Raw genomic sequence first — 26651 nt, 5'->3', positions numbered from 1 at the left:
AAGGCATCTGACAAGAAAAATGTAACTCTTGCTTTTTCTTGGCAAATGCTGTCACTTAGAATATCCACATTTGGCAATTTTCTCCATCTGAGATTGCTTCAGTTTATAGTCTAAAAGTTTGTTACATGTAAAAATAAATATATTTTCGACTATTTGAATTTGGTAGATGGGTGGATAAAGGCTAGCGAAGAAAGGGAGACAAAACGGTGACAAAAGGGGACTAATGACAATAAGGTGATGATAAGGAGAGAAGAGGTTCGATCGAGGAATTAAATGTAAAGCTCGAGGGAAGAGGAGGGATGTAGGTGGAATGGGATGGGAAGTATGGTTTGCCTAGAACACCATGATGGTTAAACACAACATTCTCAGGACTTGCTGTATTGCCACATAAAGTTCATAAACATTGATGATGATTTTGGAATTTATTTTATTCTTTTCCACACTCTCTTAGAAGATTACTCATGCAAACAAGGCAGATACCTAACAAAGCCCGAGGGATTCCAAATCTAAGTGAGCAGGTAGTCTTACTTGTTGTCTCCTGGGCATCGCTAACAACCCAGCCTGAATGTGAAATCCCAACCTTTGCGGGCTTGTCTCCTTGTATTTGGTTGCCAGACTCCTATCCTTGGCTCATGGCCAATCATTAACCACAATCTACGTAATTTGGACCGTGATCACCTTGTATTGTATCTTGTTTTATTCCTTTGCCTGATCTCTCTTGCCATACAGCTTCTAATTTTGCAAGTTTAGCTTATTCAGGCAGAACAAACAATGTGACTGTTTGCAAATATTTAACCCATTACTTACACGTACTCTATTGATCTGGTAATACAATTTATCATACTGCTAAACTTGATCCAGTCCTAGAGTGATATACTGTAGGGCTTGATAAAGCAGGAGATCAGGCCCTCCTATTTATCACCCTATTAATGGGTCCCGACCTGAAACGTCACCTGTCCATGTTCTCCAGAGATGCTGTCTGACCCATTGAGTTACTCCAGCACTTTGTATCTTATAATATTTACTAGACTAAATGGGACCCGTTGGGTCCCAGCTTCACACGGAAGGGCTGGTCCCCCAACGCAATATTCCACCTCTCCACCATTCCAATATTACTGGCCAGTGGGGGGCTTTCTGGAGTGCTAGCATGGTGTGGGCCGAAGGGACTGGTTTCCAGAGCGCTAGTATGGACATTGTGGGCCACTGAGACCACTCTCACACACGCGCACTCACGCACTCACTCACAAACACATACACTCACATACACATACACTCACAAACACTCACAAACACTTACACTCACAAACACACACACACACACACACACACACACACACACACACACACACACACACACACACACACACACACACACACACACACGCACACGCACACATACACTCACAAACACATACACACATATTCACTGACACACACCATATATATGGCAGTAAACATTCCTGAATACTCACACGGTTGAGTGCGGCCTCTTCACTTTGGGGCTTCCGCAGTCCGCGGAACTTCCGCAATCGTGACCTCTGCACTTACCGGAAATTACGCAATCAGCACGACCTGTCCACTAAGCGGAAGTCACGAAATGAGCGGGACTTTTGAACCAACACAGTCGGACGTAATAAAGCATTGCAGTTTCAAGCACAGGCAGGACAGCAGGCCAACTCATGGCATTGTCATTAAGGGCTAACAAATTATTTATTGCAAGTACATTGCAGACTCACAGTTCAGTTGATTCGCAGCTTAGAATGAGAGTCGTGGCCTCTCCCTCGCAATCTTGCAGAGTGACTGAGTCACGTCCAGGCATCTGGGGTTTTATAGTCATGCCCCCCACCCCCGGAAGGGGTGTTACCTTCATCGCTGTGATTGACAGGCGAGAGGACCTCAAGTTTTTTAAACACTCACAACTTTTTTTATTTTTCATCGATGAGAAAAATCCTCGGGGCCTGCTCAGCAGAGGAGGACTGAGTAAAATGGCCAAAAAATCATAGCAATATATGAAGCGTTTTTTCTAAAATCAATATACAGTGCAGACAGGAAGTAGTCAAGTTAGATAGAGCTCTAGGGGCTAGTGGAATCAAGGGATATGGGGAGAAGGCAGGCACGGGTTATTGATTGGGGACGATCAGCCATGATCACAATGAATGGCGGTGCTGCCTCGAAGGGCCGAATGGCCTCCTTCTGCACCTATTTTCTATGTTTCTAAGATGAGACTTTTAATTATATAGATGTTAAAATCTCTTGCCTTACTAGTCCACTCTACTACACAATTTATGGGATTGTATGGGTTGAATAGAATTTATTCTTACTGTTGTAGTTACCGCTATTTATATCGGATGATTATTGTTAACTCTTTTTAAATACAGTTGTTATCAATTTTAGTGTTATATCTTGCACACCGGTTGTATCATCTGGCCAAAATAAATACTCAAACATTTCAAAGCTTATTAGGGTACGTGCTATTTCAACTCAATCACCTCAATTTTTGTTGAAATCATTTCAAGATATCTTAAGATGTTATGCAAAAATGATGGGATGTCCAAAATGTCTGCAATATCATAAGAAATCAATTTATTTGTAAATGATATGTCGAGTCATGACACAAATGGTCTGGAAACTGATTACCATGCAGACAATATAGATAACTATTGGTTCCTTAATGTGTTCATGTATGCAAATGTTTAAATTAAGACGGCAACCAGAACCAAACTTGCGAGTATGCTGCTTCTGTAGATAGCAAATCAGTAGATAACCATGCCCGAGTATAATTTACTGAAGAAGGGTCTCGATCCGAAACGTCACCCATGCCTTCTCTGCAGAGATGCTGCCTGTCCAGCTGAGTTACTCCAGCATTTTGTGTCTACCTATAATTTACTTATTTTCCTTCCAGTTCAGGTGAAGGGGCTTTGTCCTGAAATGTTAATTCTATTAAAAGACGCAGCCTCATTTATTGAGTGTTCCAAGAATTTTTTGTTCTTATTTCAGATTTCTATCATCTGCATATCTTTGCTTTTCAGTTTAGTGTGTGGTTTGAGTTGGAGAACTAAAGGAAGAGAGAGAAAGAGAGAATTTGATTAATTTCAATGGTAAATTTACTTTGTATCTACTATGCAAATACAGGAATTTAACGGTTGAATGCAATGGAATTATGAGGCAAATAGTGACTAGGTGCTTCCACAAAGATATGGTATGATGGTACATCTGTAACAGCAAATCTAGATTTCTAGAGCTCAGGTATTTGCTTATCAGTAACAAGTCCTATTCGCCTCAGGATTATTTTGAAAGCAATTATTAGACTAAAATCTTATCAGGTTACAGGAAACAAGACGTACACTTTATATACAAAAAACATTTAATTCATTGCTGCTGTGAAGATAATTTGCAATCCTTTTTCTTAATACGTGCTCCGCAGCAATACCATTGCACTGATGTAACTGGTTTTCTGTTAAGTCTGCACCATTTAAAATTTGTCCAAGTATGAAAAATAAATATAGCCATGGTACTTTATACTTATTGTTTAAATGTGGATGAGCGATCCATCGATGACAGCCGGAAGGAAGCCACATTCACTGAAGACTGAGGACATCTCGGATGTCTACAAATGGATATCTTGGGAGCAGATGAGTTGGAGACAGTAGGTTTATAGTAGACACCAGTTGGTAGTCTGTCCCCTGTGATGGAGACAAAGAGATCAAGAAAGGGGAGAAAACTGTCGGAGATAGTTCAGGTGTTTGTATATAAAGTGTACGTCTTGTATTTAAGGGCACGGTGGAAGTTAGTGGTGAAGTTAACAAAATCAGCAACTTCTACATGGATGCAGGAGGTAGCTCCAATGCTGTTGTTAATGTACCTGAGAAAGAGTTGAGGGCTGGTGCCAGTGTACATTTGGAACAAGGACTGTTCAAGTTAACCAACAAAAAGGCAGGCATAGCTGGGTCCTATGTGAGTGCCCATGTTGTGAGTACACCTTTAACTTGGAGAAAGTGAGAGTCGTCGAAAGAAAAGTTGTTGAGACTGAGGACAATGTCTGCTAGGCAGAGGAGAATGTTAGTAGAAGAAAATTGGTTAGGTATCTGTTCGAGGAAGAAACAGAGGGCCTTGGTGTGGCCCATAGTTTGGAGATGAAATAATGGTGGCCTAGAATTGGACAATTCTTGAAGAGATGAAGGGTGCAGATGAAGGGTCTCGATCCGAAACGTCACCCATGCCCTCTATGCCCCCCTCACGCTCCCTCTATGCCCACCTCACGCTCCCTCTCACCCCCCTCTCTCCCCCACCCCTCCCTCCCCCCTCCCTCTCTGTGCCTCTGCGTCCCCCTCTGCGTCCCCCTCTGCGTCCCCCCTCTGCGTCCCCCCTCTGCGCCTCTGTGTCTCTCTCTGTGCCTCTGTATCCCTCTCTACCCCCCCTCCCTCTCTTGCCGTGCCTGCGAGCTGGGAGCTATGCGTGAGTGGATAGGGCGGGGGATGGGGTAAAAGGAGTGAATTAATAATTTTAATATATCAATGGGGTGGTTAGTGTGTGTGGAGGTGGTTAGTGTTAGTGTTGGTGGGGTGTGTTGGATAGTGTGTGTTAGTGACACCGCAAGCCACCCCCTCCCCCCCGCAACCGCGTATTGAAGGGACGGGACCCAACGGGTCCCACTTTGTCTAGTCCTTTTTAAAATTTCCCATTCTCATTACGTGTCAAAATGCCTTTTAAATGCTTTTATCGTACTTGCCTCGGCCTCGTGTGGACAATACATATCATGGCTAAGATAGACACAAAAAGCTATAGTAACTGCGCGACAGGTAGCATCTCTGGAGAGAAGGAATGTGTGACGTTTCGGGTTGAGACCCTTCTTCAGACTGGTTAGGGATAAGAGAGATATACATGATAATGTTGTGATGAAAGATATGCAAAAAAGTAATGATGATAAAGGAAAGCTATTGTTAGCTGTTTATTGGGTGAAAACGAGAAGCTAGTGCGATTTGGGTGGGGGAGGGATAGAGAGAGGGAATGCCGGGGTTACTTGAAGTTAGAGAAATCAATATTCCATATTCATACCACTGGGCTGTAAGCTGCCCAAGTGAAATATGAGATGCTGTTCCTCTAATTTACGTTTAGCCTCACTCTGACAATGGAGGAGACCTTGGTCAGAAAGATCTATCTGTGAATGGGGAGGAGAATTAGTCACCCTCCCTCACCCAGGTCACACTAGACCCATTAAGTTACTCCAGCACTCCAGTCCTTTTGCCTATTTACCATCATCTGCAGTCCTTTATTTCAACTACACAAAATTATAATACATATCTTGGTTATAGCAGACAATTGGTAATAACAGATTATATGGTTCATGACACTTAAGAAGAGAAGGAACACAGGAAGAAAAGAGGAAGAAAGATTATAAGCAGAGTAAGGGGCGACCGTGGCTGACAAGGGAAGTCAAGGACAGTATAAAAATAAAAGAGAAGTATAACATGGCAAAGATGAGCAGGAAGCCAGGATTGGGAATCTTTTAAAGAGCAACAGAAGATAACTAAAAAGGCAATACGGGGAGCAAAGATGAGGTACGACGGTAAGCTAGCCAAGAAAATAAAGGAATATAAAAGCTTCTTTAGGTATGTGAAGAGGAAAACGTTAGTTAAGACCAAAGCAGGACCCTTGAAGACAGAAACAGGTAGATTTATTATGGGGAGCAAGGAAATGGCAGACGAGTTGAACGGGTACTTTGGATCTGTCTTCACGAAGGCAGTCATAAGCAATCTCCCAGATGTGCATGGGCGGAAATCCCGTGGTGGGGGGGGGGGGGGGGGGGGGGGGGGGGGGGTGGGGACACTTCCCACCCATGTTTTGAGAGGTGGGGAATGTTTTGTAATCCAGGTTTTGAAATTCGGTGAAAAAAAATCTATTAAAATCTCCGCTTTCCGCGAGACTTTATTTGTCACTGTTAAGCACTTGTTAAATGTCTCTATTAACATCGTATTAACACATTGTGTCACCAATTGTGTTTTGACCTTCAAGTATTACTGAAGGTATTCACGGAGAATTTCTTAAAGCTGTCTGATGCGGGTACAATTACCATTTGAACTCATTGGATGTATTGGTGGATGGGAAAGATTTAAACGGGTATCGGATTTAAACGGGTCAGGTCATTAAGGGCTCCGGTCGAACGGGTTTCATGGCTGGCTTACAGGTAAGTCCCTCATTCACGATCACTCGCGTTATTTAGTTTTCTCTCTATCTCTCCCTCTCTCCCTCCCTTCTCCCCCCCCTCCCCAACCTCCCCCTCTCTCCTTCCCTCCAAGGTTGGTTCTTCTGTTTGCCTTTATTTGCTTCAGTTTTATTTGTTTTCAGTGTTATTTATCACATTGTACCTTTTGAAAGATTCAAGCGGGTATCAGACGATTTCTAAGGACTGAATCGACCGGTTCGCGAGACCTTTCATCGGCCGCGAACGGGCCGATTCAAGCCCCACGATTCGGGGCGGACGAAGCTGCTGTTGCTGGAGTTCTGTGTCGCTCACCAACCAGGTCAGATCCCAATGTTACCGTCCACAGGGCCCACGGCTGATGCCTCCAAAGCATCGCATGTGTATGTGTGTGTGCACGCGCACGTGCACGCATGAGCGTGCGCATGGCCACCAAGAAATTGTGCCCCCCCCCCCCCCCCCCCCCCCCCCCCCCCCCCCCCCCCCCCCCCCCCCAATGTGTCCCTCCCATGTTTTGATAGCGATTTCCTCCCCTGCAGATGTGCTAGTGGCCAGAGGACCTAAGGTGATGGAGGAACTGAAGGAAATTCACATTTGGCAAGAAATGGTGATGGGTAGACTGATGGGACTGAAGGCTGATAAATCACCAAGGCCTGATGGTCTGCATCCCAGAGTACTTAAAGAAGTGCCTCTAGATATCATAGACGCAGTGGTGATAATTTTCCAATGTTCTATAGATTCAGGATCAGTTCCTGTGGATTGGAGGGTTGTGCTATCCCACTTTTTAAGAAAGGTGGGAGAGAGAAAATGGAATTATAGACCTGTTAGCCTGACATCGGTGGTGGAGAAGATGCTGGAGTCAATTGTAAAAGATGAAATAGCGACACATTTGTATAGGAGTAACAGGATCGGTCCGATTCAGCATGGATTTACGAAGGGCAAATCATGCTAGACTAATCTCTGGACTTTTTTGAGGATGTAACTAGGAAAATGGACATGGGAGAGCCAGTGGATGCAGTGTACCTGGACTTTCAGAAAGCATTTGATAAGGTCCCACATCGGAGATTAGTGGGCAAAATTGGAGCACATGGTATTGGGGTTAGGGTACTTGCATGGATAGAAAATTGGTTGGCACACAGGAAACAACGAGTAGAGATTAACGGGTCCCTTTAAGAATGGCAGGCCGTGACTAGTGGGGTACCGCAAGGCTCGGTGCTGGGACCGCAGCTATTTACGATATACATTAACGATTTAGATGAAGGGATTAAAAGTAACATTAACGAATTTGCAGATGACACAAAGCTAGGTGGCAGTGTGAACTGTGAGGAGGATGCTCTGAAGATGCAGGGTGACTTGGACAGGTTGGGTGAGTGGGCAGATGCAGTTTAATGTGGATAAATATGAGGTTATCCACTTTGATATCAAAAACAGGTAGGCAGATTATTATCCGAATAGTGTCAAGTCGGGAAAAGAGGAAGTACAACGAGATCTGGGGGTCCTTGTTCATCAGTCACTTAAAGTAAGCATGCAGGTACAGCAGGCAGTGAAGAAAGCCAATGGCATGTTGGCCATCATAACAAGAGGAGTTGAGTAAAGAGGTCCTGCAGTTATACATGGCCCTAGTGAGACCACACCTGGAGTATTGTGTGCAGTTTTGGTCTCCAAATTTGAGGAAGGACATTCGTGCTATTGAGGGAGTACAGCGTAGGGTTCACAAGGTTAATTCCCAGGATGGCGAGACTGTCATATGTTGATAGAATGGAGCGACTAGGCTTGTATACACTGGAATTTAGAAAGATGGGAGGAGATCTTATTGAAACATATGAGATTATTAAGGGATTAGACACCTAAGAGGCAGGAAACATGTTCCCAATGATGAGGGAGTCCAGAACCAGGAGCCGCAATTTAAGAATAAGGGGTAGGCCATTTAGAACGGGGATGAGAGAAAAAACATTTTCACCCATACAGTTGTGAATCTGTGGAATTCTCTGCCTCAGAAGGCAGTGGAGGCCAATTCTCTGGATACTTTCAAGAGAGAGTTAGATAGAGCTCTTAAAGACAGTGGAGTCAAGGGATATGCGGAGAAGGCAGGAACAAAGTAGTGTTTGTGGATGATCACAGTGAATGGCGGTGCTGGCTCTAAAGGCCGAATGGTCTACTCCTGCACCTATTGTCTATTGTTATAACATGGGTTTACTGAACCTGGATTGCAAGAACGGAACTCACTATCAAAACATGGAGGGGACGGGGGACACCATTTTTTGGTGGCCACGCGCGCATGCGCACACTCTCACACACGCGCGAGGCTTCGGAGGCTCAATCCAGCGCTAAAAACGGCGATTTTAAAATCGGGATCACAAAAACTTGGGGGGGATGTCCCCCACCCCCCAAAACATGGGGTGGACGTGTCCCCTCTGGACCCCCCGGGTTTTCCGTCACTGCTGGATTGGGTGGGCAATCTTATGAGAAAAGGCTAGACTTATCCACTTGAGTTTCATATTATAAGAAATAATTTGGTTTTGTTTGTTCAAACCTCTTCAGCATCCTGTTTTCCTGAACTGACGTCATACCTCTCTTATGGTCCAAGATCATCGTTAGCTAATGGAGCTACTATTCTTCCTGTTTTCCTGCCCTTCTTAAGTGTCATGTACCCTTAAATGCTGAGGTTTTAGGCTCTGGCGACCTGGAGCCATATCTCAGATAACCATTAGATCATATTTATTTACTTCACTTTGTCTCTCAGTTCCTCAGCTTTGTTTCAAATGCTGTATGTACTTGGATATGGAACCGTTAGTCCTCTTCATCTGTTGTATTGTAAACTCTTGCTTTATCTACTGATTTACTCGTAGATGTGTCCCTTTCTGTCACAGTGTTTATCATTTTTCATATCAGTAATTTTCTCTACATTCTTATCTCTTGGTTGATTCATTACATTTCAACTTTGATCCTTTTCCCATTATTTAGTTAACAATGCACTCTACCTCTTGAGTAATGCAGTGTGTTATAATTTTGGACCTAGCACGATTAAGATGTAGACGATCTCAGTGGAACAGGTCACACTTTCCTCAGTATGGCCACCAGTGTCCTATGAACTAGAACCAACTCCTACCTTACTAGTCTGTGTTAAAATGAGAACTACATGGAAAAAACAAGCATACTTATATAGACACAAAAAGCTGGAGTAACTCAATGGGTCAGGCAGCATTTCTGGAGAAAAGAAATTGGTGACGTCTCTGCTCAAGACCCTTTATCAGGTCCGAAGAAGAGCCTCGACTGGAATCTCCTATTCCTTCTCTCCAGATACGCTGCCTGACCCGCTGAGCTTCTCCAGCTTTTTGTGTCTATCTTCGGTTTAAACCAGCATTTGCAGTTCCTTCCTACAGAAGCATACTTATATGGTGATTTCAATGGTCACTGATGTCCCATGGAGTCACAGTTAATACATTATTTTTTAAGTCCAGACTTCACTGTTTTGTAGAGAAGCACAATATCCAGTTTGCACCCTCAAAGTCTCATGAAGGACAATAAAATAACTGACTAATTATCGATGGATAGATTATATTGACCAGGACATTATATGTAACTCCCTGTATTTGGCGTTGGAATTCTTTTCGCAATGATGTTGAAGTAATAGAAATATACTTAATTCAGCTGATTTTTCATTACTAGAAAGCAGAGTATTTGGACACTATAGTTAGAAGAATATTTCATGACCCAGTTCATCATTTACATTTCCTAACAAGAATAAATGGAAGGGAGTTATCACTTTGATGACCAATAGTCGACAGGGGTCGGAAAAGGAAGTATGTAGATAGATCACAGATATCTGCAAGAATGCCAGGACTATAAAATATGTGGATTTAAACTTTACAAATATAACCCAGGGCTGCCATAGTGCGAAGGGCTTGAACGGGTGTGATTAAGAATATTTAGGAACATTTTCTCAATCAGATGGGCCGAGTACAGAAGAGCAAAATTCAATATCATCTTGGAAAATAAGGCACGGCAGGTGACTGAAGTGTTTAAACTTTAGTGGGGAGTTTTAGTCACCATTAGTTTTTAAATAGTTAATGAAAAGGACAGCTCATCAAAAAATTGAAGTCCTAAATAGGGGCAAGGCCATTTTTGATTGTATTCAACAAGAATTTTCAGAAATAGATGGGGAGACTATTTGCAGTTAAAATTACATTTGGTAAGTGGGGGGAGTTTTAACATGAGATGGGGAGAGTGCATGGCCAGCAGATTCCCATTAGAGTGAAGGACATGGCTTGTAAGAATAGGGAACTATGGAAGACAAGAACTATTAAGGTTTCTTTTAAGGAAAGGAAGGAGGCATATGTCAAGGTATAGACCGCTTGGATCAAGTGTATCTCTTGTGGAGTAAAGGGGGTGGAAGAGGGAAATTAGGAGGCCAAAAGAGGAATATGTGGAGAACTGAAAGAGATTCTAGAAGTATATTGAGGGCAAACTAGTAACAAGGGAGAAAATGGGGTCTCTTGAAGACCAACATGGCCAAATATGTGTGGAGATATTACACATCCTATCGAAAAGATCCTAGGTTACACATCCTATCGAAAAGACAGATTGATGGGCAGAGGGGGTGGGGTAACTCTGCTGGTAAGGAATGAAATTCAGTTCTTAACAAGAAATTCAGTTCTTAACAAGAGGCCGAAGTCAGCATGGTTAAGTGAAGGGGAGATCTTGCCTGACAAATCTGTTGGAATTCTTAGAGAAATAATTAGCAGGATAGACAATATCTTAAAGTTCCAGTATTACATCTTGTTTTTATATTCTAGTCCTATCCTATCTTATCCTAGATAGGCACTTCTAGATTCATCTGCACTGCAACAGCCACAGAACTCTGCCATTCACAGATAACGACAGATGGCACAATGGGCTAAGTGTTCGGCTGGCGACCGGAAGGTAGCCGGTTCGAATCCTGCTTGGAGTGCATACTGTCGTTGTGTCCTTGGGCAAGACACTTCACCCACCTCTGCCTGCGTGTGAAGTGGATGAGTGACTGGTGGTGGTCGGAGGGGCCGTAGGCGCAGATTAGCAGCCACGCTTCCGTCAGTCTGCCCCAGGGCAGCTGTGGCTACAGAAGTAGCTCACCAAAACCGAGTGTGACTGAGGAGTGAATGAATAATGCGATGTAAAGCGCCTTGAGTATCTGGAAAGGCGCTATATAAATCCCATCCATTATTATTATTATTATTATTATTATTATAATTGTTATTGTGAATGTCCTGCCCTGGTTTGACTTCCCAAAATGCAATACTCACACTTCTCTGTATTAAACTCCATCAACCAATTCTCAGTCCACCTGCCCAACCGATGAAGATGGTAATACCTGTTAAAACTTGATAAAACAGGCTGACGTCAGCACGGTTTTGTGAAGGGGAGATCTTGCCTGACGAATCTGTTGATTTATTTGAGGAAGTTAACAGCAGAATTGGCAAATGAGAGCCAGTGGATGTTTACCTGGATTTTCAGAAGGCTGTTGATAAGGAGCCACACGTGAAGCTGCTAAAGAAGTTGAGAGCCCATGGTATTAGAGGGAAGATACAAGCATGGATAGGCTGGCTGAATGGCATAAGGCAAATCATGGGAATAAAGGGGGCTTTTTCTAGTTGGCTGTCAGTGACCAGCGGTGTTCCACCAGGGTCGGTGCTGGGGCCGCTACTCTTCATGTTTTTTATCAATGATATGGATGAGGGAATTGAAGGTATTGTGGCCAGGTTTGTGTATGATATGGTGATGGCCAACGCATTTGATATTTTTAAGGCGGAAATTGATAGATACTTGATTGGTAAGGGTGTCGGGGATTATGGGGAGAAAGCAGGAGAATGGGTTTGAGAAGGAAAGATGGATCAGCTATGATTGAATAGCCTAATAGACTTGATGGGCCGATTGGCCTACTTTTGCTGAACATGAGATGCTGTTGATGGGTGAGGTGTTAAATGAATATTACTCATTTGTATTTACTGCGGAGAAAGACATGGAAGCACATTACAGAAGCGGTGCTAGAGATCTTAAGGCTCACTAAGGTGGATAAATTGCTGGTGCTTGATCAAGTGCATTCTGGGAAGCTACAGAAGAAATTGTGCGGCCACCGACAGATATTTGTATCATCAATATCCATATGTCAGGTGGCTATAGACTGCAGGGTGGCTAATATTGTGCCTCTATAAGAAATATTGCAAGAAAAAACTATAGAAAAGGAGCCTTACAACTGTGGTGGGTAGGTTAGTTTGAAGGGATTCTGCAAGAGAGGACCCATTTGTAAAGGCATGGACTGATATTGGATAGACAGCACAATTTTTTTGCATAGGAAATCTAATATCCCAAATCTGATTGAGAATTTTGAAGAGGAGCCCAAGAAGACTGATGAGAGCTGTGCAATAGACATTGTCTACAAGTAGCAATGTTACAAAATTTTGAGATAAAAAAAACTAAGTCTTTAATTTATCCCATCAGATAAAGCATAAAAAGAAATTTAATTTGACACGTAATTCACTTTCATATCTTCAGTATTAAAAAAGTTATGGCCATTTTCATACTTGGAAATTGGCATCTTGTTCCTCATTGCTTTTTCATTGACTTAACACAAAAGCTGTGATCGAGAACATTTAAAAGCCAATAACTTTCTTAACATTTAAGAGAACTGAAAGAAATTTTCAGTTATTATAGATTGAAGCATTCTGAAACAAATATGAAACAATTTTACTTAGATGAATTGAAATTAAAGCATATAATTAGTTAGTTACCTAATTGTAGCTAATTGCAAAATTCAATTACTAGATCTAAACATCTATCCATTTCTTATGAATAGATTAACATTTTTAAATAGCTTAAGTGTCCAAATAACATTCACACAAGAATTCAGAATATAACATAATTTTTAAATCTCATTGTCGTGGGTTTATAGGCCAAATGGAAATAATTTAATGTTTAATACCTGTAAATTAATGGCCATTTAAATCAGCTTGCGAGTGGGATTTTCTGGAACGGGACCATTTGGAACGTTCAGGATGCGGTGTTTTTAGTCCCCATATCTGCAGCAAATACACTGCCGGTTCGTTCGGGGACTAAATCACCGTTTCGCAACTTAAAATGTGAATTAAATACATCTTAAGAAACAGTTTTATACATAAAAATAAACTACTTTCTTTTACCTGGTCCTCCATAAAATCCATCCCCATTGTCGGTATTGGCGGCTTCAGAAGCTGATATTAAAATCATTCCAGCGATTAACTTGTCGGGTGAATTAAAAAAAAAAAAACGGACAGAACGGCCGTAGGAACGATTCTTTAGCAACATCTTGCACTCCAACAAATATAATCCAGGATCAGGTCGGAAAAAAAACCCCGTTTTAACCCCGCCCCCCCCCCCCCCCCCCCCCACTCAAATGCGCCAAAATCGCGCACACGGCCAGTGGCAGAATTGCAGCGCCGCTGAAGGTAAGCTTTGTAACATACCTACCACAAGGCCTTTGAAAAGGTACCACGTGGCAGGCTAGCCTGGAAGGTTAGATCACATTGGACACCAAGTGAGCTAACCAACTAGATACATCATTTGCTTGAAGGTAAGAAATAGTGGTGTAGAAGGTTGTTTTTTTAAGTTTGGAGACTAACAATTGATGTACCACAGAGATTAGTACTCGGTCATTTTTTATATTAATGATTTGAACATGAATACAGCTGGCAAGATTAGTAAGTTTTTGTGGATGGCACTAAAATTGATAGTGGAGTTAGCACTAAAGAAGGTTATCTAAAATTACAGTCAACTGGGTCAATAGGCAAAGGAATGGTGGATGGAGTTTAACTTGGATAAATGCAAAATGTTGCATTTTGGTATGACAAACCAGGGTCGGACATGCACTATAATTGTAGAATCCTGGGAAGTGTTGTAGAACAGAGACTGAGGGATGCAGGCACCATCGTTCGATGAAGATGGTGGCACAGGTGGACAGAGTGAAGGAAGCATTTGGCCTCATCACCCATATGATCTAACCTTCCAGATCAGCGTACCAGGTGGCTTGCCTTCTTCAGTCAGTTTGTGTACAGGAGTTGGGTTCCTGTAATGTACCTGTAATGCTTTCAGAATTAGAAGAGATGCATTCCATAATTGTTCATATTTTTGGTCACACACGTGACTAAAAATGGGCCATATCCTGGTCTAGAAAGGATGTCATTAAACTGGAAAGGGTGCAAGAAAGATTTACGATGATGTTGATGGGTCTGGATCGTTTGAGCTATAAGGAGAGGCTAAATAGCCTGGGTCTTTTTTGCCCAGAACATGGGAGGCTGAGGGGTGACCCTGACAGAGGTATTTCAACTCATGAGGGGTATGTGTAAGGTGAGCATTCACCGTCTTTTTCCCAGAGTAGTGGAGTAAAAACTGGTGAACATGAAGGTGAGAAGGGAAAGGTTTAAAGACAACTTGAGGGGCACTTTTTCCCACATGGTGGTGCCAAGGAAGTGGAAAAGTGAATACAATTATGAGATTTTAAAGATACTTATACAGGCATATGGATAGGAAAGGTGTGGGGGATATGGACCAGAAGCAGCAAAATTGATTAGCTTAGTTAAGGGCCTGTCGCACTTATGTGTCCTTGGCACGCAAATAACGCAACCTCGTGGTCGCGTTGAGGCGCAGGGGCATCGTATGGCCGCGGGGGGCCAATCCCACTGAGAAGCGCGGAGGGGTATGTAGTTGTGCGCGACATCGCGCAGGGTTCCGAAATTTTGTAGCGAACGAAATCTTCGCGTGCCAACAGCCTGTCGCGTAACTGACGGCCAAAGTGGGACAGGCCCAAGACCCTGGCACGACGCAACGTCTCACCTCCAACAGCAGCAGAAGCAGGCAAATGATCGCTAAGCTCAGCCTGGGGCTCATGGTCGTTGCGGTCTGGATCCGCCCCCACTTCTACTCCCAGAGCGGGGCCAAGAAAATTGAAGATAGACCCAAAATGCTGGAGTATCTCAGTGGGACCGGCAGCATCTCTGGAGCGAAGCAATGGGTGACGTTTCGGGTCAAGACCCTTCTTTCAGACTGAAGAAAAGTCTCGACACGAAACGTCACCCATTCCTTCTCTCCAGAGATGCTGCCGGTCCTGCTGAGTTACTCCAGCATTTTGTGTCCATCTTCAAATGACGTCATGAGCTACAGACGGCAGTGCGGGTACATGAAATCGCGCGCGACCTTCGCGGGACCGTCTCGCGCGACTACGAGGTTGCGTAATTAGCGTGCCAAAGACACGTAATTGGGACAGGGGCTTTAGGCATTTTGGTCAGCATGGACGAGTTGGAAAGAAGGGTGTTTAAATGCTGCATTCAATTGGTTAGCTATGACTATGATTCGGGGATGATGTCTGTGATTAAGCTGTGGAGGGTGCAGAAAAAAATCACAAAGATATTAACGATTGGAGGACTTGAGTTATCAGGAGAGATTGGATAGGATAGGTTTATTTTTCCTGGAGGGAAGGAGGCTAATAGGTAACATGATAGAGATAAATAAATTATACCCCATCACACTAGTCCCACCTGTCTGCGTTTGGCCCATATCTTTCTAAACCTGTTCTATCCATGCGCCTGTCTAAATGTTTCTTAAACGTTTTGATGGTACCCGTCTCAACAACCTCCTCTGGCAGCTTGTTCCAAATACCCATCACCCTTTGTGTGAAAAAAGGTCCCTCTCAAGTTCCGATTAAATCTTTCCCCCCTCACCTTAAACCTATGACCCCTGGTTCTTGATTCTTCTACTCTGGGTAAAAGATTCTGTGCATTTGCTGTATCTATTCCTCTCATGATCTTATATACCTTTATAAGATCACCCTCATCCTCCTGCACTCCAAAGAATAAGGTCGTAGCCTGCTCAACTTCCTCTATACCCGGATTGGGTAAATAACCATTAAAATTCCATTAAAAAAACATGGTTTTGTCATAGTGTTAATTCAGTTCAAAGATGATGTTTTAAACTTATTCTCAGTGTTTGAGTGAATCTTGCAGTTTTCGAATCAAGTGAAGGTGAAATGTGCTATCAGTACTTGATATCAGAATTTTTTAAATTTTCATGCATCAACGTGTTCTTTGGCAATTGTTAAAAATTCATTTTTCTATGAACTTGCCTGCTTTCTACTGGGCTCTTCAGAGATGGATTGCTTTCTGGACTTTTTGACAGGTGTAATTGTTGAGGCGTCATCTGTTCTTGTTTGCACAAAATACATTTTAGCCAACTGTAAGACTTGTCCGCTAATCTTTCTCACATCATTCTATTCTTTGCTTGCCACGAGACAAATCCCCTGTTATTTGACCAGATGGTGGAAAATCCATTCTCATGATAAGTTGCTTCTAGTTTGCATTTAGATTACCTGCAAAAATGGAACAATTTACTACACTGCCTTAAACTATCTCTCTCCCACTTTTCATTGGCTTGACTCCTTGCAACTAATTATTTAAAGTCTGGCCAGTATGTTTAACGTTGCTGTAGCACACATATTTCATCTGCATGTGAATGCAATGTGTAGCTCATTTTCATACCTGGTGTTGCATCTTTGATACACCTCAGCATTAATCCGTTAAATTACTTGCATTGGATTATTATAATCTATATTTTAGGATGTTATTAGCAAGTTCCATTTGTTACTGTGTATATCAAGTGTTAAACACCAACAGAGCTGTCTTAAGTCTTAATAACTCCTGTGCTTAGCTTTACTAACTTTATGTGATTTTGAATCAATGCTGCCATATAGGTTCTTTAATGGGATGGAATTTAGGTTAATAACTTTTGTGTGATTTACTCAGGACAAACACCTTTAGATAGTTCTTGTAAAATTATTAAACACACCACTGACAACAAATATTTTTATTAATTAAAAAAAGATGTCAAGGAAACATTATCTATCATTAACCATGAGACAGAGGAGCAAATTTAGGCCATTCAGCCCGGAGTCTACTCCACCATTCCATTATGTCTGATTTATCTATCCCTCTCAATCCCATTCTTCTGTCTTCACCCTGTAACCTTTGACGCCCTTACTAATCAAGATTCTATCAATCTAAGTTTTAAAAATACTTTGTCTTGGCCTCCACAGCTGTATATGGCAACAAATTCCACAGATTCAACACCCTAAAGGAATTCATCCTCTCCAATTGTAAGGTACCTCCTTTTATTCTGAGGCAGTGCCCTCTGGTTCTAGATTTTCATTACTTGAAACATCCTTTCCACGTCCACTCTATCTAGGCCTTTCATTATCGAGTAGGTTTCAATGAGATCTCCCCTCATCCTTCTAAACTCCAGCAAGTACAAGCCCAGAACCATCAAATTCTCCTTATAGTTAACACAATCATCCCTGGGATAATTCGTAAACCTCCTCTGGTTCCTAAAATATGGGCCCCAATACTGCTCAATATATTCCAAATGTGACCTCACCTGTACCATATGAAGCCTCAGCATTACTTCCTTGCTTTTATGTTCTAGTCCCCTTGAAATGAATGTTAGCATTGTATTTGCCTTTCTTATTACTGACTCAACCTGCATTTTAACTTTTTGGGAATCCTGCACCTGCACTCCCAAGTCCCTTCCCACCTCCGATTTCTGAATCCTCTCCCCATTTAGAAAGTAGTCTCTGCCGTTATTCCTTCTACCAAAATCCATAGCCATACATTTTGCTACGCTATATTTCATTTGCCACTTCTTTGCCCACTCTCCCAATCTGTCCAGGTCCTTCTGCAGGTTCCCTGCTTCCTCAACATCCCCTGCCCTTCCACCTATCTTTGTATCATTCACGAACCTGGCCACAAAGCCATCAATTCCATCATCCAGATCAATAACATATAATGTGAAAAGTGTGGAAGAATGTTTGTGGTTGGCAAATAAAGAGTTAAAACTTGGTACCCGCTTGTAATGTCTCCATTGTGCTTGCTTGTATGTTCCCTGACTGCTCAGAATGTACTTATCAGCAACTCTGGATAACCGTCCCCTGTATATTAAAAAAACCGAATCAACTGAAGGAAATAGCAGGGTAAAGGTTATCACGCTGTCATTGTTTTCTCCTTACTTTTGTACTCTATTGTAAACCAAAGCATGACTTTTGTAACGTAGACTTCTATGTTCTATTGTATATAAGATATCGCTGAACTACTAGTAGCAGAGTCTGGGTCCAGCAGACAGGCTCTCCATGATATAATGTTAATAAAACCTCACAACCTCGAAGTCTGGTTCCGGCAATATTTCCTTATGTAAATTCTCTGACATACTGGATCCAACACCGACCCCTGCGGAACACCACAGATCACTGGCAGTCAACCAGAAAATGGCCTCTTTATTCCCACTCTTTGCCTCTGCCAATCTTCTATCCATGCTGGTACCTAACCTGTAATACCACAGGCTCCTATATCGTTTAGCAGCCTCACGTGGGCTAACTTGTCAAAGGCATTCTGAAAATCCAAGTAAACAACATGATGTTTGTCTATCCTGCCTGTTACCTCATAGATTCATACAATATAGTAACAGGCCCATCAGCCCAACTTGCCCACGCCGAACAAGAGGCCCCATCTACACTAGTCCCACCTGCCTGCGTTTAGCCCATATTCATCTAAACATTTCTTATCTGTGTACCTGCTCAAATATTATTTAAATGTTGTGATATGGAATGACCTGCCTCAATTGCCTCCCCTAGCAGCTCATTTCATATAACCAACACCGTTTGTGTGAAAAGGTTGCCTCTCGGGTTCCTTTTAAATCTTTCCACTCTCACCTTAAACCTCAATCCTCTGGTTCCTGAGTCCCCTACTCTGGGTAAAATACTTGAAAAATACTTTTTGTGCATTCAACCTATCGATTCCCCTCATGATCATATACACCTCTATACGATTACCCCTCATCCTCCTGTGCTCCAAGGAATGAAGTCCTAGCCTGCTCAACTTCTCATAAATCCTCTCTGCACCCTTTCCAGTTTGGCATCTTGCCAATAACAAGCTGACCAAAACTGAACGCAATACTCCCAATGTGGTCTCACCAATGTCTTGTACAACTGTCACATAACATCACAACTTCTACACTCAGTACCCTGATGTAGCCTAATGTGCCGAAAGCCTTCTTGACCACCCTATCTACATGTGATGACACTTTGCACTACTTGCACTGCTAGATCCTTCTGGTCTACACCACTCCCCAGAACCTTGCCATTCACTGTGAAGGACTTGCCTTGGTTTGACTTCCCAAAATGCAACACCTCACACTTAACATATTAAACTCCATTAACCATTCCTCACCCACCTGCCCAACTGTTCAAGATCTTGCATTTTTTGATAACCATCATGTTATCTATGATGCCATGCACTTTTGTGTCATCAGCAAAACTTACTAAACATGCCATGTACATTCTCATCAAAATCGTTGCTATAAACCACAGACAGCAATGGGCCTATCACTAATCTCTAAGGCACACCACTCTTCTCAGGCCTCCAGTCCTTCCACCATCATCTTCTGCTTCCTTTCATGGAGTTCATTCTCTATCCAGTCGGTTAGCTCTCCCTGGTCCCATGCGATCTAACCTTCCAGATCAACCTACCATATAGACAACGTCTACGGCTTTGACCTCATCAACCGTTTTAGTTAATTCTTAAAAGCACTCGATCAGATTTGTGAGACACGATCTCCCACGTACAAAACCATGGTGATTATCCTTAATCAGCCGCTGTCTATACAAATGCATATACAGTATATCTTATCTCTTAAAATATGCTCCAGTAACCTGCCTACCACAGCCATTAGTCTCACTGGTCTATAGTTCCTAGCTTTTCTTTGAACCCCTTCTTATATAGGAGGATAATATTAACCACCCTCCTGAACTCCAGCACCTCACCCGTCTTTAATGATGATAGGCATATCTCAGCCAGGGCACCTGCAATTTCCTCTCATTCTTCCCACAGTGTTGTCAGATATCTGATTAGGCCCGGGAGATTTATCCACCTTCTTCAGCATTAAGACGTTCAGCACCTCCTCGACTGTAATACTGACTGTCATCAAGACTCTTCCATTAACTATCCCAAATTCCCCGGTCTTCGCATCTTTCTCCACAGTAAACACAGAATCGAAATACTCATGAACGACCTTGCCCATCTCCTACACAGATATGACCACTTTGGTTTTCTCGCTAGTCATCCTCTTTCCCTTAGTGTACGTATGAAATCTCTTTGGATTCCCTTAATATTATCTTAAAGCTATCTCCTCTCTGTAATTAGCCCTTCTGATTTCCTTCTTAAGCATGCTCTGGAGTTCCCAAAACTCCTGCAGGGATTCACTTGATCCCAACTTCCTTTATGCCTCCTTTTGCCTGAATGGATGGATGTACCTTTAGAAAAGAGATGAGGAATTTATTTTGTCAGAATGTGGTTAATCTCTGGAATTCATTGCTACAGACGGCTGGAAGCCAAGTCATTATGTATTTTTAAGGTGGAGATTGACAAGAGTCAAGAGTGTTTTATTGTCATATGTCCCAGATGGGACAATGAAATTCTTACTTGATGCAGCACCACAGAATATGTGAATATGTAAACATAGTACATAACGGGGGAAGAGGAAAACAAAAGTTCAATAAATAACACATATAGTGCAATAATAATATGATCTTTTGCAGTTCAAAACTCAGAGCTTATTAGTTGTTGTGTTTAATAGACTGATGGCTGTAGGGGAGAAGCTGTTCCTGAACCTGGACGCTACAGTTTTCAGGCTCCTGTACCTTCTTCCTGAAAGCAATGGTGAAATGAGTGTGTGGCCAGGATGGTGTGGGTCTTTGATGATGTTGGCAGCCTTTTTGAGGCAGCGACTACGATTGATCCCTTCGACGGTGGGGAGGCCAAAGCTGGCGATGGACTGGGCAGTGGTCCCAACTTTTTGTAGTCTTTTTTGCTCCAGTTGCCGAACCAGTCCACGATGCAACCAGTCAGAATGCTCTCTACTGTGCATCTGTAGAGGTTTAGGAGAATCCTCTTCGACATGCCGAATCTCAGCAATCTTCTCAGGAAGTAGAGTCACTGAATGTGTCTTCTTTATAATTGCATCGGTGTGCTGGGTCCAGGAAAGATCTTCGGAACTGTGCACCCCCAGGAATTTGAAGTTTTTGACCCTCTCCACCATCGTCCCATTGATGTTAACAAAATTGTGGGTCCTTCCCCTACCAGTCCACAATTCCTTGGTCTTACTGATGTTGATGTACTGATACAGATACTTGATTGGTAATGGTGTCAAGGGTTGTGGGGAGAAGGTAGGAAAACGGGGTTGAGAGTGAAAGATGGATCAACCGTGATTGAATTGACTCGATGGGCCGAAAGGCCTGCTTGTGTTGCTCTGATATATGAACCTTTGAAGCTTCTGCTGCAATTTTTGACAACCATTTTCATTATCTACAATGCCACCCACTTTAGTGTCATCTGCAAACTAACTAATCATGCCTTGTATGTTCTCATCCAAATCATTGATATAGATTTCAGCGGAGTTACATTTATGATTTTCCAGTCCTTTGGAACCATTCCCTACCCTAATAATTTTTGAAAGATCACTACTAATGCCTCCACATTCTCAACAGATACCTCTCTCAAAACCTTGGGATACAGTCCATCTGGTCCACGTGACTTATCCACCTGAACATTTTTTGGTTTTCCGAGCACCTTCAGCGGCGTAATAGTCATTGCACTCACATCTGCCCCATGACTCTCTTGAATTTCTGGCACATTGCTGGTGTTCTTTCACTGTGACGTACAAAAACCTATTCAGTTCATTCACCATTTATTTGTTCCCCATTACTGCTTCTCCAGCGTCATTTTCCAGCGGTCCAATGTTCACTCTTGCCTCTCTTTTACTCTTTATATATCTGAAAAAAACCTTTGGTATCGTCTTACCAAAGCTTGCTTCCTGAATTATTTTATCTTTTCTCCCCTTGGTGTTCTTTTTGTTGCCTTCTGTTGATTTTTAAAAGCTTCCCGATCAGCCTGCTTCCCACTAATCTTTGCCATGTTATCTGACTTTTCTTTTGCTTTTATGCTATATTTGACTTCCTTTGTTAGCTACGGAGGCCTTAACATGTTTCTTCTTTGGGTTGAAGAGATGCTGCGTCTTCCGAATTACTCCCAGAAATCCCAGAGCAGGTTTACCAGAATTCTGACTGGATTATCTCTGGAACATCGGAGGTAGCAAAAAGACTTGATAAAAGTATATAACATTATGGGAGGCATTGAAAGGGTTGAACGTCAGAACCTTTTCACCATGGTAGAAAATACTAGAGGGCATAGCTATAAAGTGAGAGGGGGAAAGTTTAATAGAGATGTGCAGGGCAGGATTTTTACACTGAGTGGTGCGGATGTGTAATGCACTGCCGGGGGTGATGGTAGTCCTTTTAAGAGACTTTTAGATAGGCACATGGAAGTGCAGGGTATAAAGGGATATGGATCATGTACAGGCAGTTGAAATCAGTTTAACTTCGCGTAATGTTCGGCACAAACATTGTGGGCTGAAGGACCCATTTCTATTTTGTACTGTTCAATATTTTATGTTCTATTCCTGCTGAAAATCGCAACAATGAATGCTACAACACAACCAGGACAACAGTGAAGAATACAACTGGCCGTCTGTTGTTTCTATCAGTCCAGGATGTGCACCTAACAGATGGATACTTTGCAGGTTATGCATGAATTGAACTCCCATTCTATAGCATGAAGCAAAGGAGGCACCACCTCGAGACAAAGGCCAGAAGAATCTGATGGGTGAGGACAAGGATGTGCTTGAGGAAGAGGAATGAGTATTTGGCAGTAAAAGAACATTGAGGGCATGTTGCTCTCTGCAGGAGCAAGCAAACACTGCTATGCTGTCTGACACAATTTAAATGTAGTAAGATTTTTCTGAGTAGATTCCATAACTATTATGCTTTTTTTTTAATTGGAGAGGATCACTGCACATTTTCTCCTGTTTTTGTCAATGCCCATGTCACAAATACCAAAAGTTAAAAACATTTGCACATTGGTTCCTGCTGATAAGTTATGTTTTACATAATGAGAGTGAAATCTACCGTGTTTCGAGGAATTCTGACCACATCAAATCCTCACATGGCTGTCACCTGTATGTCATATTATCTCCCTAGTGTACATGAGGCCCTTTCAAATAGTTTATTAAATTTCCATCCATTATTTACAGGCACTAAGACTCATTGGTTAAATGGTTTGGCTGAATGAATTACCTAACTGGTGCCATAAAAGATACAAAACAGTTGATTTGCTGCAGCGGTGACTAATATATGTTTTAAAATATGCTGATTCTCAGTCCGAAAAGAATAATAGTGTTGTGTGGGGTTCCTATCCTGTTATATCAATACACCTGCTCATCTGGTATTAAAACACCTTTTTGAATCCTGTCCATGTGCTTAAAATATGAAATTGCAATTTTATCTTAATAAGGGGTCCCTTCAAGTACATGTTACCATTGATTCTAGGTAACAATTTGTGAGCATCTCATGATCTATGGTTAACTCCAGTCTCATTCATTGTTTCTTACTTACAAGCAATCCAATAGATCTCTAGGCTGAGCAAGGATCTCCGCAAAACTAATTCCTTCAAGACAATTGCATTCAGATTTATGTATTCAACACTATTCGCGAAATATCTGACAATCTATGAAAACATTAGGAATAGTCATTAGTACAAGTTGTATAGTAAATCCCTCAAAATTGATAGCTATTTGATTGTTGCCCATAATTCCACTATGTGTGATTTCCATAAAAATATGTATATTTTAACCTTTAATAAACTTAATGACCCAGAATCCAGAGCTCCCAAAGAGAATCATAACGCTCTGAGAGAAGGAATTTCTCCTCAACTCAATCATAAATGGGTAGTCCTTTCTTGGTCATAGAAATACAGTATAGAAACAGGCACTTTTGCCCTCCAAGTCCTTGCTGACCGTTAGGTACCCAAATCTTGCCACAAACCATTGTATTCTTCACCTCCTCAACCTCTCTCCACCATTCTACAACTCCTCTGCACATTAGGGGCAATTACAACTAATGAACATACACTCCCACATGTTTTGGGGATTTGGGAGGATACTGGTGAACCTGGAGAAAACCACATGGTCACAGATAGAAACTCCACTCAAACCCACCAGAGGTCAGGATCAAACCCATATCACGGGAGTATGAGACAGAAGTTCAACCATCTGCACCACCGTGCCACTCAATGTATCAAAAAACTGCACACTTCTAGATGCCTCCATCTGGGAAATATCCTCACAGCATCTACCCTTTCAAGTTCTCATTGAATCTTGTATCTATCTATATATCTATATAATATTAAAACTCTGTGGCTGCTGTCTGGCTGGCTGGCTATGTTTCTGCCTGACTTGTGGTTGCCAGTCTGTGGGTGCCAGCCTTTGATTCGTTGCTACGCCAACACCTGACCCACAAACGCCCAGATGTTTTCTATTTCGGTAGAGATTTTACTTTTCATTCCAATTATCCACTCCTGATTAAATTTTGTCGTGTTTATGTACACATTTTTAATAAAATCCTTCTCCCCCCTCCCCCCACTCACTCATTTTGTCACCTTCTGCTGGCCAGCGACCATAACGGCTGCTGGCGCCCGCATCTCGCCTCAAAGACGCCATTTAAAAACACCCGCACTGCTGAGTCCTGACCGGATTGAGTTGGATGACCACGTCTCCCGTGGGGGCTACGGGTAGGGAACGGCTGCGTTGGGGGAGCAGACCCAACGGGTCTGCACTTGGTCTAGTATAATATTAAAACTCTGGCTGGCTGGCTGTGTGTGTTTCTGACTTGTGGCTGCCAGCCTTTGATTCATTGCCTTTTCATTCCAAGTATCCACTTCTCATTAAATTTCGTCATGTTTATGTACACATTTTTAATAAAATCCTTCTTCCCCCCCCCACTCATTTTGTCGCCTCCTGCTGGCCAGCGACCATAACAGTTGCTGGCGCCCGCATCTCGCCTCAAAGACGCCATTTAAAAACAGCCGCACTGCTGATTCCTGAGCCGCGTGAGTTGGTGGGGGCTCCCAACGGGTCTGCACTTGGTCTAGTAATTCAATAAAATCACCTATCGTTCTAATTTCTAAAAATATATGGTTGTTGTGTTTAATATTTCTTAGCATGGCAAACCCTTTATTACATGAATCAATCTAGTAACCTTTTGGACTGCTTTTAAGGCATGCATTTCCTTCTGTAAATAAGGAGATCAGTCTTCATGCAAACTGCTTTTAAGGTGTGTATTTCCTTCTGTAAATAAGGAGATCTGTCTTTCCACAATTCTCCAGGTTTATTTTCATCAGAACCCTTATGGCTTAATGATTTCAATAGTGCTTTATTTGTCACATATACAACTGCACAGTGAAATTATTTTTGTATATATTACATTTGCTGGTGCCACCATTTTTGGTACCATTATTCAAAGTTCAAAGTCCAGTCCGCCCTTTGCGCTCGGCATACTGGAGCAGTTCCCCCGAACCAATATCCCTCTCTTCGCCCGACCATCTCTGTGTCCCAGAGACGCCTCCTGCAGCCTACCTTGAAGGTGCTGAAGGCATTACCCCGGTCACCCTCCTACCGGTCCTTGGTATTCGCATCTGACGTCCCCAACTCTCTCCCACTATCCACCGAGCTTTTAGGCAGTTTCCGGTCCCAACGACCGATGAACCTTCGGGTTGGTTCCTGGTCACATCGGTCAGCGAGCCTTTGGGCGGCTCCCGCCAACCGCCAAGCTTTTGGGCGGGTTACTAGTCTCACCGACCGACAAGCCTTCAGGCGGGTTCCCGGGCCTGTCGACTGACGGGCCTTTGGGCAGGCTCTGACAAGGCTTTGGGCGGGAGCCCGTTCCCGCTGAGCCTTCAGGCGAGGCATCTGCCAACCGATGAGCCTTTGGTCGAGGTCCCGCCAACCGACGAACCTTCTGGGTGGGCACAGCAGCACCTCGGGAAGGCATCCGCCACGCAGCATCTTCCTCTGCCTGGCTTTATTTATTTATCTTTCTTTATTATCATGTACACCAAGGTATAAAATATTTTATTTTGCATCCAGCTCAAAGTCTATCACCATACATCAACATAATCTCCCGGTTAGTACAGAATATACAGAACAGCCCACTGAGTCTATATGCAAGAGGTTCCATTTTGGCGTCATTTTACAGTCCCAACTGCAATGTGCCACAAAAGTCCTTTGCAGCCGTCTCCAATCCGGTTATCCCGCGAACTGTCGTCCCTCTGCTTCTATTGCCCTTGTTAGATCTTGTTCCTGGGGGACACCTCCTGCAGCCATCCTTGAGGGTGTGGACTGTAAGGCTCCCCCACCCCCCGGTTCCTTTTGTCCAGCATCTGCTGTCATCTCTCTCCGGAAACGCCGTTGGCTTGCCGGGTTTCCCTCTGCGGGTGGTTCCTGGTTACACAGCGGG

At 42.8% G+C, this 26651-nt stretch overlaps 1 protein-coding gene across 24 annotated transcripts in view; it reads left to right on the top strand.

Moving 5' to 3' along the window:
- LOC129700259 (neuronal PAS domain-containing protein 3) overlaps positions 1–26651 on the top strand; it is a 791362-nt gene that overhangs the window by 60421 nt on the left and 704290 nt on the right. For 3 of the 24 annotated variants that reach the window (XR_008724016.1, XR_008724020.1, XR_008724018.1), the window contains one exon: positions 452–518. The exons of 19 other annotated variants lie outside the window; for them this stretch is intronic. The gene's annotated coding sequence lies outside the window, so the exon portion shown is untranslated. Of the gene's footprint in view, positions 1–451; positions 519–22802; positions 22966–26651 lie in introns of all 24 variants that reach the window. 2 more of the 24 variants (XR_008724019.1, XR_008724022.1) reach the window with 1 other exon arrangement.

The sequence above is a fragment of the Leucoraja erinacea genome, chromosome 9 (genome assembly GCF_028641065.1).
Source record: "Leucoraja erinacea ecotype New England chromosome 9, Leri_hhj_1, whole genome shotgun sequence".
In the NCBI taxonomy this organism is placed as follows: domain Eukaryota; kingdom Metazoa; phylum Chordata; class Chondrichthyes; order Rajiformes; family Rajidae; genus Leucoraja; species Leucoraja erinaceus.
Note: the sequence above shows the minus strand (reverse complement) of the source record. Positions and strands in the feature narration are given on the sequence as shown.